Source organism: Anthonomus grandis, chromosome 19 (genome assembly GCF_022605725.1).
Source record: "Anthonomus grandis grandis chromosome 19, icAntGran1.3, whole genome shotgun sequence".
Taxonomy (NCBI): Eukaryota; Metazoa; Arthropoda; class Insecta; order Coleoptera; family Curculionidae; genus Anthonomus; species Anthonomus grandis.
The window spans coordinates 9,225,154-9,241,981 of record NC_065564.1 but is presented as its reverse complement, the minus strand read 5'-3'; positions in this window follow the sequence as shown (position 1 = coordinate 9,241,981).

Genomic DNA, 16,828 nt, shown 5'->3' with positions numbered 1-16,828 from the left:
GTATTAATAAAAGTCCTGGTAAATTTGTGATACTAGTTATTAGGTATTAAAATTTTTAATAAAAAAAAAATCTTTTATTTTGATAATAAAAACGCCAGTCAAGCCCTATTCTCTCTTATAAAACATGTCAACACATGTTAGCAGGATGTACCTTTAGTATAACTTATTGAAAAATCTGACCGTAAACCTCTTATGTTGGCGTTCCGAGAAATTGTTTTTGAAAAGGATATTATCAACACCAACGAAATGATTAATGATTTTCTAAACAACGACTACTGATGAAATATCCTTTACTGAAGAAGCATATTATTGAACTTTGGGAACGAAAGACCGAATGGTGCTTATGCTATAGGTCATCGTACTTAACTCGAGGACATAATACGAATAATATGGTAGAAGCGTGGGATTATTTTAGTTTTCAGATAGAATTTCGTAATCTAATTTTTTAACGGTCCGTAATTATCAAATAAGTTTATTTTTTTTTATAAATTATTGTTCCGATAAACCGAGCACGGTACATTTACTGAGAGCGGCGGCGACTTGATGCTGACGCTAAGAGATTTAATTATGTAAGATTTTATTGTTTTGACTAACGGTCTCGGCGACTGGCGGTTTGTTTCGGGATACGTCGGCACACATTGGGGCCAATGTTGGGGCCAACAGCGTTCGAAATGTGAAGAGTGGCCACACATTAGCACCAAGCTTATTCCTTTGTGCACCGGGCCAACGTTAATATGTCTGGGGCTGGGCGTGAAAAAGAAATTGCGTTGTGTGCGTTTGCAGTGATGACTGCTAACAACTATATTATAAATTTAATTCTGCAAAAAAAAGACCTTGTAAAAGAAGATGGTGGGTTACAACTATTCATAGGTTACGTAATCAGTAAGTAATAAACCAATAATGATTAAATTATAATTATTTTATAGTGCCTATGTACAGTCGGCAAATTTGAAAATGTCCCTCGCATCTGCTCTCGGACTTCGTTGCCTTACAATTTGGCAACATGGCTTTTGACTGAAAGGGGTAGCGTACGGCGGGCGCTAGGGTGTAGAGTATCGATCGAGTTTAGTCGTGTATAAATAGGCAGGGGTGACGGAACTCATTTTTCAGTAGATGGGGTTTTTGCAATGGGACGTTTCGAATATTTTTGTGGCTGTGCAAGCTGATATTAAAAAAATCAATTAGTTTGTTTTTCTTCCTTATGTAAAGTTTTTAGGACAATGCGCTATAGTGTTTTATACGTTGGCTAAATGCGCTCTTCAAAATTCTGTTTGATTCATCACTTTTGAGAAATTACCTTCAGTTATTTTTTTATTGGGACACTATATTTCTTAACTCCAAATTATTATTTTTTTGCTTGATCTTTCACAACCTATATTTTTGTTGTCAAATGCTGCTTGTTGTCAAAATAAATAAAAAAAAATCGTTTTTACTCTTTTTTGCATTACATAAAAATCTTTTCTTTGAATTTTTTTTTATCAAAGTATTACTTTATATTACTCACCCAACATTTGAAAAATAAAATGCAACTTTAAAAATACCAATACAAATTTTAAATTGTTTTTTACTTTTAAAGTGTGCGTTATTGTATAAAATAATATAATTTAAAAAATACCTATTTGTTTTTTTTTATTTTTAAATATATGGGGTGTATTTAAAAATAAGTAAACAAACAGATGTAATTCTATGATAAAATAATAGTTTTTTTAATTCTGGCAGCAACCAGTAAGTGTAAACCAAAATATAGGTAATCATAAAAATAGAAAACATTATAATAATAGAAACTTTAAATGCTACAGCAGAAACGATAGGTATATGTTGAGATTTTTCTCTTTCATCCTGTGTCTAGGAAATGAAAAACGCGAACTCAAACCTGTTTAAGGCATTAAAGGTTTCATAAAAAATTGCGCGCTATGGTTAGCACCGCCTCCTAGCATTAATAATGTAATACGAGCTGAGATACTACCAAAACTACTTATTTTGGAATACCCTGTCTAGCGCTGTAAAACTAAGTACTTGTACTAAGTAATACCATAATATAGGAAAAAAATTAAGATTTTTGTTTCTTTTTCCTCACATTTTATTTATAAGTATACCTATATAAAAATACAGGGTGTAGAACTCGTTAAAAGAAGTTGGTTGATATACCAAAAATTGCCTATACTCGTATAGTAAGTTGCATATTAAGAAAGTTAGTTTGCGTTATTGAAATTTTTTTTACTCATTATCAAGTTAAGTGGACATTGTTTTTACAAAAACTGTTCAAAATTGTCCCCACTTGTTCGGATTAACCCAAAATGTTGTTCGGCAAATCCATATTTTAAATTGTTTATGTCTATATTTTGGTAAGAGGTAGAAAAAAATCTATGTGGTTCTCATGAGTAAAGCACACTTTTTTACTGAAGAGATGAATAAAGTAATAGTTCCGTTTGTAAATAAGGCACTCTCGTGATTTCATCTTGAATAAAAACCATTTTTTATATTTTTTTTATTGAAGCGAAGTTAACTTTAATTACTAAACTTTAATTGTAGTAGTCCCATATCTTTTCTTATTTACTTTTTTTTAAACCTTATAAAACGTATAAGTAATGGATCAAAGGTCAGTTTCAAAGCGAAAATTTTATTTCCTATTTAATGACAAATTACAGTTCTTTAAGTATAACATCTTAATAACAATTAATAACATTCAACACTACTCCTAACAAGCTTTAGTAAGTATAATTACAATTTAAATCTACAATAAAAATACTTTTTTATTTAAACTTTTAAATAGCCTACGTATTGTGTTTTTTTCGAAACTTAGACCTTTTTTTTTTAAATAATAATTATTTAATATCACAGGGTGCGTTTGGTATTGGTATGGCTTCTTAATTAATATTTGGTATAAAAACCATTTGCGTCAATGCATTGTTGCAGCCTTTTCCGCATTAATCCCGCGTAATTACTAAAATCGGGTCTCCCTCTGAAAGATTCCCAAACTCTTTGAGCGTGGGCTAGTAACGTTTCCTTCGATCTAATTTGGCCTTGATTAAAAGTATCCCAAGAATTCACCATTTCAGCCCACAAATTTTCGATGGGGTTTAAGTCGGGGCTTCTGGATGGCCATGGAATTAAATTAAATTCCGGATGTTCCTCAAACCATGTTCTCGCCATACGGGAGGTATGAATTGGACAATTATCGTGCATAAAGGATATTGGTCCAGCCGGATATAATATTCTGTAGGAAGGCAGAAAAGAATTTTCCAAAATGTCCACGTAGTCCGCGGAATTCATTTGGAGTGGCGTGGTTACCAGCATTCCGGGTCCATTTTGGGTCATCCAACCCGATAGTGACAATGTTATATTCCCGCTTTTTTCAGTTTCTTGGACATAATGGGAATCATATCTGGTACTTGTAGGTCTCCACACTAATTGATGGGACCTTATGTCCGAAGAAAATGTTTTTTCGGTAAATACCACATTTGACCAGTCTCGGTCAATATTTTTTTTGAGCAAAGCTAAGCCTTCGCTCTGCGTTGTCGACCGTTAATTTGGCCTTTTTGGCTGGTCGTCTACAATTTATTCCAGCTGAACGAAGAGTATTCCTAATTGTTTGCATACTAACGTCCAAGTTCATGGTTTCTTTGACTACCCGGCTATTTGTGAAAGGGTTATTTCTTACTTGGGTAACAATAGCTTCTCTCATATTTTCGGTCAATACAGGTTTCCTTCCAGGATGTTGTCTGGTTTCTACATGCCCTTCTGCTTCTTTACGTTAGATTCTAACTTGTTTGACCTGTTTAAAAGCAAATGCAGTAATTAGTATTAATTAATTAAATAGATATCTATTATACTATTAGGTTAGTGACAACAGTTTAGCAAAGGGGTGGTCTATATGTATAGGTGTAGATAAAAAATAGCAGTAAATATTTTATTATTAACAATAAGTTAATAAAGTAGGTACTAAAAAAGCAATAACAGCGTCTCTTAACAATAATATAATTTTATATTATTTGTGTGGTGGTTTTTTTAAAACATGCAGAGCGTTACGTCAAAATATATTTCTATGACAACTTTTTTTAATATATGGTGAAAAGCAAATAAAGCGAAAATATTGACAAAGTTTTCAAAGTGAAAATATTTCAGATTAAAATGTTTGCTATAATAATAAATACAATAATAATACAGATATAAAAATATACTAGATGGATACAAATAATGCGGTAAATAGGTAGTGGATTGGCTCACGGTGCGTTTTGGACTAAATATTATTTTAATAAACATTTTTTAATAGGGCCACTTGCCTTAACCCTCAACTGGTGCAGTAGTCAGATATTAAATTTAAAATTCAAAATATTGCCAATCTATACTACATTCGACTACCGTTTTTGAGAAACCTTTAAACCCATTAATACTTTTTTTAGGGTATGGTACTGCATTAAATTTATTTATTATCTAAAAAAAAACTATACCTTCGTTTTTTAAATATTTAGAAAAAACTTGAATGTTTTCAAAATATCGCGTTGCAACACTTTAAAAAACTCACCCTGTATAAGGGTTGCTTGGATTTAAAAAATACTACCTCAAAAAAAACAATCAATCATATGTAAAATGATTTTACCTTAGAAATAAAACAAAAACATTTTTTATTTTGATAGACCCAATAATATGTATATTTTTCTTTGTTAAAAAATATAGGTAAGTTTTATAACTTTTTTACATATCTATCGATAAATTAAACTTAAGATATGTAATTTTCAGCTATTTTTCTAAATAAAAAATTTAATGAAAAAATCATAAATTACCCTCGAAATCACTCCTATTTGAATAGATTCCCGGGACGATGAGATAATAATTTTCGTTTTTGATCTATTAAATTTATTAGCTTATTTCGGGATATCAAAAAAAGTTGGTTCCGTATAAAAACAAACCTTTTTTTTTTAAATGAAAGTTTAAGAGAATTTTTGAAGATTTTTGACAAATTTCATAGTTTAGTTTAAATAAATTTTACCTAACAAAAAATTTAAACGAAATGCATACAAAAAAAAACTTACTGAAAGATCCGTAGCCATTGCTATTTCTCGTAAGGTGGTACCCATCTCATGTATAACAATAATTCTAGTACGAATTTCCATGATACTCTCCCTCTGTCCAGGCAATCTTGGCATTATGAAAAAATATTACATAAAACACTTTAAAAAATAAAAAAAATTAAACACGTAAATAGACTCGAGACACTTATAAACACAAAAGACAGTACAATACTACTTACCATCAAATTTATTTATAATTACCACCTTATACATTTTACCTGCATCCCCGTGCCGCCAATTAATATGGAAAAACCCGCCTTAAAAATAGATCTTAAAATTTACAATGGTACCTTACACACAATGTTATAATGGGATCGATCGCATAAGCTGCTCCCGCATCAGCCCCCGTTACTTATTTTCGAAAAATGCCGCTATACTTTCTTCATTCATACAGTGTAGCCAAATTGTGCTCAAATTACGTGTAAATGGGTAAAGAGCCACGGAGCGAGGGACATTTTCAATTTTGTTGACTGTACATACCTACTGCATATTACGAGTATCTTAATTTCTATTTTTGTTTTAGATATGATGGATGGCATTTATTAAATAACTTAAACCAAGAACCTTCACGAGGATTTTGAGTATCTTCTGCGATTGATTGAACCTGAAATAAAGAAAAAAGTTACTTTGTGGAGAAAAGCTATCCCTGCAAAAGTACGATTGGCAGTTACACTGCTTTTTTTTGCGACAGGAGATAGCTTTAAAAGCCTTCATTTTCTTTTTAAAATCTCAAGCCAAGTTATTTCGACGATAGTACCCGAAGATTGCGAAGCCCCATGTAAGGCATTGAAAGGTTATGTAAAGGTAGGTTGATATAGATAGGTTTGTTTATTAAATATCTATTACAAGTTTTTATACTGAGCTTGATACTGAATAGAGAATACCAAAATAACGTAAACATAAACTCCTGTAGATATTCATTTTTTAACAATATTTATTTCGAACATTTTGTTTATGAATTTAAATCATTATGTGTGCGCCATATCAAAAGCTTTGCGCACTAGGTCATTTTGAATAATATGCGCTTTTGGTTTTGGTTGCAAAATATAAATATCGTTTTGATACGTGTGTGATGGACTACAATCTGTTAATGATGGTGATGGCAAAGGTTGTGGTACTGATACCGGCGGAGGAGCTGACATACTCTGAGGAGAGGGTGCTACATAAAATTCATTTCGACTATATACTGACGACGTAGATGATCCACTCTGAGGATATGGTGCTGTATAAAATTCATTGCGACTAAAATATTTTTTTTATTAAACATTAGTGCATCTATTTCATCCATGATTTGTTCTTGATTTGCTTCAATGAACTTTTTTATTTTTTTTAAAGAAGTTCACAGAATAAATCAACTTGATCTGGCTCACGTCTTGCAGATATATTGCTCATCATATTATAAGCTTGATCCATCTGTTTCTTAGCTTGCGTCAGCTCAGGATTTCGTCGTTTTCTAGACGATGTAGAAATCGTTTATGGATTACGATTCGGTGATTCACTTTCAATATTTTCACCCATTTCCGTAGGCTCGCTTTGCTCATTAGAAAACTGACATGTCTGAAACAAGGAAGATAGAAAAATAGTAAAATATTAAAATAAACACAAAATGTCTGAGAACAACGTTTCAAGCACTACAACTTTCCTGTTTACATTTTTTTTTATACTTAAGGGGGTGGGAAAATAATGATCGCCCTGGCCGCAACGTTTTTTTTTTTAAATTTTTATTTTATTGTTCCAGCTGCCTACAACTAATGACGAATGGCTTACTGTAGTTCGTGGATTCGAAAACGTATGGCAATTTCCGCATTGTTTGGGAGCTCTTGATGGTAAGCATATTATGCTACAAGCATCTGTCAACAGTGGATCAGAGTTCTTTAATTACAAACATAACTTTAGCATCATATTGCTAGCAGTGGCTGACAGTGATTACAATTTTTTGTTTGCCGATGTTGGTACTCATGGACGTAATGAGTGACAGTGGAGTTTTTAATGATAACCTACTGTATGAAAAAATTAAAAGAAATGACGCAAATTCCCTAGAAGCAACTCCTCTGCCCGGAGGAAATGTGGCTGTGCCATACGTTTTTGTGGCCGATGCTGCATTTTCATTATCAGCAAATATAATGAAACCTTTTCCTGGTGTACCTCCTCCTGGCAGCCCACAGAGAATGTTTAATCAACAGCTATCATGTGCTCGGGTAGTAATTGAAAGCAGTTTTGGAATTATGACATCGGTTTTTAGAGTACTGGGAAAACCTATGTTGCTGCAACCCCAAAAAGCTGCAATTATAACTTTAACCTGTGTAATACTGCATAACTTTTTGAAGAAAAGCCCTCACTCAAAAAATATATATATGCCCGAAGCAAACCACATTCCAGATGAGCAACAAAATTGTCTAATGCCCTTGGAGCAAGTTCCGAGACGATCAACAGAAAATGCTAAGGAAATATGAGATGAATTTGCAAATTATCTTTACTTACGAAGGCAAAATATGCAATGAATAACTAAATACATACAATATATATACATTTAATTAAAGTAAATATCAATTACAGTGTTGTTTTCACTTACCTCTGTATTTATTGTCACATTATCATCTTTGTTGTACACTGGTCCCAAAAAACTGTCCATCAGAGTATATGGAAACCAATTAGTTGTGTATAGCTCGTCTGTCGATGCACCGGAACGATAAGATTCCTTACATTTTCTGCTGTGTAGTCTATAAGTGGACATCAATGACTCTCTCTTTTTTTTTACTTCCACAATTGCAAATTGACAATTCATGGCAACTTGTATACGTTGCCATGCGTCTATCATGGCATTCCTATTTTTGTGTTGAGAATGACGGGGGTTCCATAGAAGCGGTTCCGCTTGATACAGTTCTATAAATTTCAAAACTAATTCGTTGGTCCAACAACACGAAGCCATAGCCATTTTCGATTCACTTGACATGTTTACACCTTGAACAAATAAATTTGACTGAACCAATGTGTGGTCGGCAAGATGAACGACGAGGCAAATCTCTTTGATCTTTTTCAAAAATACCGACATCCGTCGGGTGTGTCCCAACGTCGTTCAACGTTGGCGCCAATGCTATTTCGTTCATCCACACATTCGACGAACGCTGTTGGCCCCAACATTGGCCCCAATGTGTGAAGCCGGCGTTATGCAGCAGGTTTGATTTTTCAGTGTTAAGTGGGCTTTTGGGCGAGATATTGGGTACAGGGGATCCTTTATCTAGTTTCGGGTTTTAGCGAGGTGCGCTTTAACTCACGTCCAATTGTTTTTATTTATTCTCATAGGCGGGGAATAAATATACTTACACTCACTTTACCGTTTGGTGAGGAGTTAAGCCGAGAAGCGGTTTAAGCCTCTGTCGTGCGACCAACGTGTGGTCTCGCAACAAGGTACAGTGTTTTGTTTAGTAGTGTCGCCAAAAGTGTTTTGCGCGTCTGGGTTTATCTGGTTTGGATTTACCTGTGACTGTTTTGCTAGAATCTCACATTCAAATCATTGCTTGACTTTAAATATCTCTTTTATCTTATTAAATATCGTTTTTTTTTAATTTCAATAACCGGAGTTTTATTTAACGTTCCTCCAACCCCTAGACAACGACATAAAAAACCTACAGAAGTATCAATCAGAATATTTAAAGATAATATTTAACAACGATGCGAAGCATTTAACTCTGTATCTACCATCGATTTTGTGTCCAATCAGCTAGAACAACATTATGTAAGGCGTATAAGAAAATATGCTCTTAGTCGTGTCACAAAACCTGAGTTATTACATAATAAATTTTGTTTAAAAGCAAAGAAGTTAAAAGTAAGAAAGTTAAGTGATAACATTTACAACGTCACTTCCCCCAATAAATTTTATTTATACGTAGTTCATACTGATATTGCAATGTGCGACTGTCCACGAGGACAAGGGGGTGCATTTTGTAAGCACCTATGTGCAGTTGAAATGAAAGAACACATCTATTTAAAAAATTGTCCTAGACTTACTTTTGCTGATAGAATTTCACTGGCAAAACTGGCTGAAGGACCAGACATTGACGAGTCCTTTTTTAAAACCATGACCAATTTTAGTAACACAGATAACAATATACATATCCCTGAACAACAAATCACAGCCATTGAAAGCTTCTTCGATCCAAACATGGATTTTTCTGTTAAAAATTTGCCAAAAGATCCTTCTGATGACGAAAATTGTGAAGCTGAACTGAACAAATTCGAGAAAGACATAGAAAATATAACACAGATAATTAGTTCCAACCAAAGCAGTCATATGAAGGAAATGCTGAAACTATTTAACAATAAGCCAAACCAAATCGAAAATCCTTCAAATTTTTTTGATTTTTGCATGTCAGTCCACAAGCAGCCCCTATTCAAAGGCAAAAAAATTAAGGCTCCTCAACCAACTGCTGTCAGCAGAAGAAAACATCGTGAGGGATTGGCTTGCGGATCTCGTAGGATTCAATCTGAACATCCGTCCAAAACTGAGACATCAAAAGTAAAAAAAAGAACTAGAAATCTAACTAGAAACATTGCACAGAACCAACCTAACGCTAAAGGGCATGTATATAAGCTGTACAATCATACAACCTAATATTATTTTATGTTTAATATATATATATATATATATTTTTAATATTCCAAAACCGTTTAATTGTGTATTAATACCCAATCACATAAATATTTTTTCGCACAGGTAGGTATTTTGAATTGGTGTCAGTCTCCGTTAGCATCTGTGCATATATAGCCACTACAAAACCTCGCTGGCTTAAACACTCTGGTGTCCAAATCTGCTAGTATTTGTAAATGTACTGTCTTTGCAAAACCTCACCGATTTCAACACTCTGGTGTCAACACACGCTAGCATTTGTAAATATGCCGCCGGGGAGGTGCGTTGGAGGGGGCTCGGGAGAGATCCGGATCAGGGGGTTGCGGTGCTCCAGAGCAGTGGTCAGGTCCTTCATTTTTGTCAGGTGTTCTGCCAAGGGTTGAGCTTGGAGATCTCGCAGGCTGGTAGTGTTGCGCACGTACCATGGTGCGCCTTTATACAGGGTGTCATTGAAATGGTGTAAAAAAATTCGGGGGGTGATAGTACTCCTAAAAATTTTAAAAAAAGTTCCTATAACTATAGGGCGGAAAATGCATATTAAGGGAGTTAGGGGCACTGAAAGGGTAAATTTAAAAAACGGTTTTTTGAAATTGTAGGCTTAAAAAACGAGATAAAATTTCGAAAAAAAATCCTCTACCATAAATTTTGACCCAAAATCAAATGGTGATACTGAAAAATAATTTGGAAAATCGGAAAGGGTAGTTTTTGCAAGGGTAGGGGGTTAATTCGTGAATAACTTTTTTTAGGTTATTTTCTTCGCAACGTGGGTTCATTTTTTAAAAACTACATACTTTTTCCTACAAAAAAGGTACTCTTGTTGCACATCGCCCAGAACGATGGTTTTCGAGAAAATTGAAGGCAAAAAGTTTGCTCTGATGGGCTGCTAACTGGTTAAACAACTTAAACTTATGAAAGTTATGGGGTTTCAAAAGTAAACAAGTAGTTATTACATAATTAATTGAAAAATCTAAATTTCATGATTTTTAAAACATCGTATTGCTTTAAAAAAACGAAATAAACCAATTACCAAAATTCCTTATTAAATGCATACTTATTTGATTCATTAGCCTAGTTTATACCGCGAGTACCAAATATTCAATACGCGGACCCAATCCCCTATTCTCAAACTCAACGTGCGCGAGTTGACAAGTTTACACGTAAATTATTCCAAATTGTGACTTAATAGGTTTGAGAATATGTAGAGGTTTTAGTCCGCGTACTGAATATTTGGTACTCGCGGTGTAAACTAGGCTAATGAATCAAATAAGTATGCATTTAATAAGGAATTTTGGTAATTGGTTTATTTCGTTTTTTTAAAGCAATACGATGTTTTAAAAATCATGAAATTTAGATTTTTCAATTAATTATTTAATAACTACTTGTTTACTTTTGAAACCCCATAACTTTCATAAGTTTATGTTGTTTAACCAGTTAGCAGCCCATCAGAGCAAACTTTTTGCCTTCAATTTTCTCGAAAACCATCGTTCTGGGCGATGTGCAACAAGAGTACCTTTTTTGTAGGAAAAAGTATGTAGTTTTTAAAAAATGAACCCACGTTGCGAAGAAAATAACCTAAAAAAAGTTATTCACGAATTAACCCCCTACCCTTGCAAAAACTACCCTTTCCGATTTTCCAAATTATTTTTCAGTATCACCATTTGATTTTGGGTCAAAATTTATGGCAGAGGATTTTTTTTCGAAATTTTATCTCGTTTTTTAAGCCTACAATTTCAAAAAACCGTTTTTTAAATTTACCCTTTCAGTGCCCCTAACTCCCTTAATATGCATTTTCCGCCCTATAGTTATAGGAACTTTTTTAAAAATTTTTAGGAGTACTATCACCCCCCGAATTTTTTTACACCATTTCAATGACACCCTGTATAATCCGGAAAGCCCTGTTTTCCACTGCTTGGAGCCGGATCTTGGTCTTGCGTGATAGTTTGTTCCTGGGGTGGAGCAGGGAGTATAGGGACGATAGTTGGCCTTTGGCCTTGCCCGCTTGAGCTTGCGCCGAAGATAACACCTAAATAACGGGCCTGGACGGACCAGCCGAGACTAGTGGTTCCCCATTTCAGATGGCCAGCAGGTGCTTTTTTCCTTTTTGAAAAGAACACCAGCTGGGTCTTCCTAGGGTTGACCTCCAGTCTCCAGCGATCCATCCTGGAGTGGAGGGAGTTTAGGTGTCTCTGAATCCTGATTTTAATGTGCTGTTTGTTGAGAGAGGTGGTGAGTATTGCGGTATCATCCGCGTATTGGAGTATAGTATTGTGTGGGGACGGAGGTAGGTCGCGCATAAAAACATTGAATAGGAGGGGGGACAGAGGGAAACCTTGGGGAACACCTGCCCTTATTGGGTGGGGAGTGGAAACAAAACCGTCGGAACAGACACGAAAGGATCGGTTGGTCAAAAAGGAGTGGACAAGTTTTACAAGGCAGTCGAAAAATGGGCATCGACTAGTTTATGCAACAAACCGTCGTGCCACATTTTGTCATAGGCCCTGCTTATGTGCAGAAAAACAGGTCCGGTGTGCGATCCACGGTTCCTGAGAGAATGTGGAAAGCAAGCCGGGTTGTTTGATGGGTGGTGGAGTGTTTAGTTCTAAAACCGAATTGAGCAACAGGGATTATTTCGTGTCTGCTGCAGAACGTGGTGAGCTGATTAAGAATAGCTCTTTCGGCGATTTTTCCCATTGCTGAGAGAAGACTAATTGGCCTGTAACTCGAGCAGCCAGGTCACCTGATCTTTCACCGAATGACTTCTTTTTGTGGGGTCATTTAAAAAGTGTCATTTATAAAAGTGTAAAATTTGAGAATCTAAACCAGTTACAAAATGCTATTTCGTTAGAATGTAATTAAAGTTCCCAATATCAACTTAGTAACGCTAGAAATGAATTTTATGATCGGTTAGGGTATTGTTTAGCTGTTAATGGGGGGTTGTTTGAACATATGATTAATTGATGTTTTTATGTAATTCTCTATTATTTTTAAAAAAGTTATTGTATTTTATTTTATTTTTCCACACTTAGTAAAATATTAAGAGTTCTGGTCTCTCTTTTTCGGATCTATTTTCGATCTTCTGAGTTGGTTGGTTGGTATTGGTTTAACTTGACCGTTATATTAAATAAAAGTTTAGAAAAAAAAGTAATGTTAACGTCTTACTTTGAATGTTATGGTTGTGAGATTGATAAAACGGAAAAAAACATTTCTTGTATTCGGCTGTACGTCAGATTTGACAAAGCCTTATAACAAATTGTTTGCTGGTGGCTGGTGTCTGGTTTTACCTGAACCGAAAATTTGGTAATTTTGCAATTAGATTTAATTGAATAATTTAAGATTCGCTTGTTAAAATTTTTTGAAACTTTGCACAAGGGTTTGCCAGATTGGTCTTTTCAAAAAGTTATCAATTTTTCTGTAAAATGTACAAGAAAGCCAATAATTGACCTCTTTAAAATTTACATGGGATTTCCTATGTGCCGCTCGGCGACGCACCACCCGGTAGCGTAAATCCGGACCCCAATTCAATACAGAGCACCGAATAATATTTATTATTCTGTACCTAACTCGGGTGCATAGGACGCAAATGACAAATAATTACTCCAAATCCGCACATAATACAGAGCACTACAAGAAATGAGACGTGAAGACGTCCACCATGGTTTTTTATCTGTGTTGCTGTTTGGTGAATTAGTTTCTTTGATAATGATGATTGATAATCTTGTAATGGATCCCAAAAGTAAATTTCGATGCTGTGCAAATAAAACCTTCAATAATTACTTATGCATTCAGTGCTTGGGTTTTTTTCACCCCAGCTGCCTGGAAAGAGATTTTCGGACCCATGAAAAACTCGAACAAGCAAAGATATACTGCTCTGACACATGTAAGGCATCAGCTTCCACATCCAGCTGGATATCTACAACAGAACATGATAGGACCCTTAAACAGGTTGCTAGGCTGCAAACCATAGTAAATGACAAGAGTATTCTTATTGAGCAGCTAGAAACTTCACACAACCAAGAAATTTTGTCTCTGGAGAAAAAAATCTTTATACTGAATTGAAATCTAAGGAAAATGCCTTCAAAAAGCAGCGCAAAAAAACTCAAGAATTTGAGGAAGACATATTGGACATGGAACGAAAAATGGTTGTGGAATTAAACTGCAAGAGAGAAGAAGTTTTAAAGTTGAGATCTGATATCGACAGGATGTCCCAGACTGAGAAGGATTTTGACAAGCTCATTTCAGAACAGAAGGAAAAAATAAATCAACTTCAAAAAGACCTGGAGGAAACACATGCTCTAAGCAGAAATATGATCACTTCTATTAGACTTCTTGAGGCTGAAAATCACTCTTACTCTTGTGAAATAGCTTCCCTTAGAAATGATTTACTGTCTTTTAAAATCTCAAAGACTCCAATGGTAATCCAAGACTTTGATGACGTTGAACCACATACCAACTCTATGTATATGGTGGAACCAACAAATAATTCTGTCAAGTCAAAAGAACCATCTTCATATAAACATAGCTACTCCTATACAAATAAAACACGCCTCTCTTTACCTAAGAAATCCAGAGTTTTTATTTATGGAGACTCTAGTGCCAGACGTCTATCATCTATTCTCAGGGAAGTGTCATGGAATTGCATGTCAGGGTGCTTGCTATGATATATCAGGAAAAGTAATGACTGGCGCCCCTTTTCACAGACTAAGTAAGGACCTTTTTGGCAATGTCATTAATTATAATAGTAAAGATAATGTAGTTGTATGTCTTAACTTAAGTTTTACGCAGGTCACACTGTCAAGTCTAAATAATCTGTTGTTTATAGGAAAGAGTACTAATCTTATCTTGTATATTACGTATAATTTCAGTCACAGTCGCTTCTACTTTAAGACTCTTAAATACATCAATTCATTCATAAGAAATAAAAACCTATCTGTGAGAGTTATCACTAATGCTTTTGAAGGGCCATCACATCGGCTATCACCGAAATCACTTTGTGATATTTTATCATTATATATATCTACCACTCACTCTGCCTTAAAAATAGTATCAAAAACTATACCTTGTATGGATATAACATGGAATAGTGGACCTCTGGAACACAACAAAACTTTTTTAGGCCAAACTCAGTCGGAGTCCATTTTGCTTTAGCCCTTTTAAATATTCAGTCAGTCAGAAATAAATCTGATGAACTCTCTTTATTTTTAGCATATGAAGATAACCCTGTCATTGTTGTTTTGACTGAACATTGGCTCAAACAGGGTGAACCTTTTTTCATAGAAAGTTATGCTCTTGCATCCATCTATTCCCGTACTCAGTATAATCATGGTGGAAGTTTGATATTAATAGAGAATAAGTTTTTAGAAAGATATAACTTTGTTGATATAACCAAGTTTGAGTATCTCCTGGAAGAAAAAACTTTTGAATTTTGCATTGTTTATTCTAAAGAATTAAATTTGTACATTTTAGGCCTTTACAGGTCACCCTCGAGTAATTTTAGTAGTTTTATTGATAAATTATATAACATTTTAAGCCAAATATCGGTAAATGCAACACTAATATTGACAGGTGACATTAATGTAAATTTTTTAGACTGCAATAACTCTAACAATCATTTGTCGATACATAGAGTGCTGAAATCTTTTAATTTAAGTTTGCATGTTGACCAACCTACTCGCACCACTGCTAATTCAGCATCACTTTTAGATTATGTTTGCTCTACTCTCTGTGAAACGCAGGTTGCATGTAGAATTGTAAATGCCGGGTTGTCTGATCATGAGGCCGTATTATGTTCCTTTCTTCTAAGTGAAAAAAAGTGTACCTCAAGAAAAAAAAAATGCGGAAGGTTGTTCACTAGAAAAAATTTCTGTAAGTTTAAAGAATGTTGTAATTCAATAGACTGGAATGGTATCATACTTAACAACGGTGATCCTTTTGATAGTTTCCATTCAACTTTAGTGGATGTTTTTGAATCAACTTTCCCCATGGTGACAATTAGGGAAAAAAGGAGAAGACCCTGGTATAGCAGGGGTCTATTAGTTTCTGGTAAAAATCTTCGGTGTTTGCACTCCATAAGAAAGTTTGCCTTGGACAACTCCAAATTCATATCCTACTTTAATAGATATCGCAAAATTTACCGTGATACAGTGAAATTGGCAAAAAACTTATACTACTCAAGTAAAATAAACCAATCAAGAAATAAGTCTAGAGAGTCTTGGAAAATTGTTAATGACGTGGCGAACATGGGAACCCTTCTGTTTCTAATAGCACGGTGTCGGCCGAAACACTCAATCATTTTTTCCAGGGTGTTGCTTTGGGTCTATCAATATTATTGCCTCAGTCTGTTGGAGATCCGCGCTCATACTTACACAACATTAAGGTGCCTGAAACATTTTTCTTTAGACCAACAGATTCTAGTGAAATAATGGAAGCTCTATCCTCAATGAAAAATAAGAACTCCTCTGGATGGGATGGGCTGTCACTAAAGGTCCTAACAGCGCTACCGCTACCAACCCTTGATTCTTTGGCTGAGGTGTTAAATGTTTCACTTTCAAGTGGGTCCTTTCCACATTTACTCAAGGATGCCTTGATTATACCATTATTTAAGGGTGGAAACTATGATGACCCATCAAATTTCAGACCCATAGCCCTGCTTCCCACGCTTGGCAAGCTTGTAGAAAGATTGGTAAAAACTAGGATGATGGAATTTCTGAAACGGCATAATGTTCTTAACCATCAACAATTTGGATTCCGGACGAAACTGGGTACATCTGATGCTATTTTCAATTTTTTGGAGAGTCTGTACATGGGGTTGAACGCTGGGGAGAGTGCGGCGGCGGTGTTCTGTGACTTATCTAAGGCGTTTGACTGTGTAAGTCACAGAATACTGCTACAAAAGCTAGAAACCTATGGATTCAGAGGAGTTGCTCTCGACTGGTTTCGTTCTTACCTATCTGGAAGAACACAAAGGGTATTCTTTGACAATGATATGTCATCCCGTCTGAATATGGACGCTGGTGTACCCCAGGGTTCTGTTCTTGGACTAATATTGTTCCTGCTATATGTCAATGATATCTCTCAAATTCCAATTAGGGGCAAATTTACTATCTTTGCGGATGATACAACAATACTTTGG